The sequence below is a fragment of the Mus caroli genome, unplaced genomic scaffold, assembly GCF_978045245.1.
Source record: "Mus caroli unplaced genomic scaffold, Mus_caroli_1 scaffold_17, whole genome shotgun sequence".
In the NCBI taxonomy this organism is placed as follows: domain Eukaryota; kingdom Metazoa; phylum Chordata; class Mammalia; order Rodentia; family Muridae; genus Mus; species Mus caroli.
In genome coordinates this window covers 5,375,900-5,377,412 of record NW_028227272.1, presented here as the reverse complement: position 1 = coordinate 5,377,412, position 1,513 = coordinate 5,375,900, and positions in this window count along the sequence as shown.

The window sequence follows — 1,513 nt, the reverse complement described above, 5'->3', positions numbered from 1 at the left end:
AGCAAAGATGCCGCCCTCATGCATGACGGTGCGTGTCCAGTCCCCAGGGCCCACACAGGGCAGGAAGAGAGCTGGCTCCCACACATTGCCCTCAGACTCCAGTTGTATATATAAATAAATAAATAAATAAATAAAATATAAGTTTAAAATATTAAAGATAAGCCTGTTTGCTTCCAGCTGGGTTTCCTGAGCTTCAGGCAGCAGCGGGCTGAAGGGTGGTAAGTGTGCCCAGAATGTAATTCAGTTTAAAGTCTTAGCATAAGGAAGTGGGTGGCAGTGCAGTGGAAAAGCAAACCAGAAAAAGGAAACCAAAAAACGAACGACGTAGAAAAACAATGACAGCGGCTTCTCCTTCCTCCTCCTCTTCCTCTCTTCCTCCTCCTCTTCTTCCTTGCTAAGGTCCAAGGTCCAGAGTCAAATGTCTGTTTGCATTGTTTTTGCACTTAAGGCCCCATTCGGTAGCCCTGGCTTGGAACTTAGGATCCTCCTGCCTCTCCTGCTGTGTTACGGGTGGGGTGTGTGCCACCACACCCTGAGGAGTCTCATCTGCCAACAGGAGATGGCTGACTATGCAAAGTAATAGATACTCTCCTGCTCCCGCTGCACCTCTGTTTGCATACAGAATAGGGGCATTTATAACTATAGCCTCATTGGCCGAGTGACCTGAAACAGGTCACTTACATCTTCTGTGCCTTGGTTTCTCCTCTTGTTAATAAGGGATAACAGTAACTATGAAAGAATGAATGTTAGCAGCTATCCTGGTACTCTGGAGGTTGGGTCAGGAGGTTGCCTGCAGGCCGGCCTGGGTTACACAGTAGTTTCAGGCCAGCCTAGTCAACTAAGCAAGATCCTGTCAAATCAAAACCTGACCCAGAGAAGCAAGAAGGAAGGGGCTGGAGAAATGGCTCAGCAGTTAACAGCACTTGCTGTTCCTCTTAAGGAAGGACCTAAGTTCAGTTCCCAGGAGCCACTCTAGGAAGCCCACAACCACATGTAACCCCAGCCCCAGGGCTCTCAGCCCCAATTCTAATCCACGAGATTAAGTTTTTTGGTTTTTGGTTTTTCGAGACAAGGTTTCTCTGTATAGCCCTGGCTGTCCTGGAACTCACTCTGTAGACCAGGCTGGCCTCAAACTCAGAAATCTGCCTGCCTCTGCCTCCCGAGTGCTGGGATTAAAGGCATGGGTCACCACTGCCTGGCGATTTTATTTTTTATTTATTTTTATTTTTTTAAGAAGGAAGGAAGGAGAGGAAGAGGAGGGACAAAAGAGCCAGTGAGGTAGCTCAGTGGGCTAAAGCACTCACTGAGGACTGACTGACATTAGTCCCTGGAACACACAGAAAGGGGGAGAGGGAGAATCAACTTTGGAAAGTTGCCCTCTGCCCTTGGTACAAGGCCTGGCTGGGCAGTAGTGGTGCATGCCTTTAAGTAGCCTGGGGCACACACATGCACACAAATAATAATAATAATAACTAAAATATTGTTAAAAGGGAAGAAACACCAGCCAGTCGGA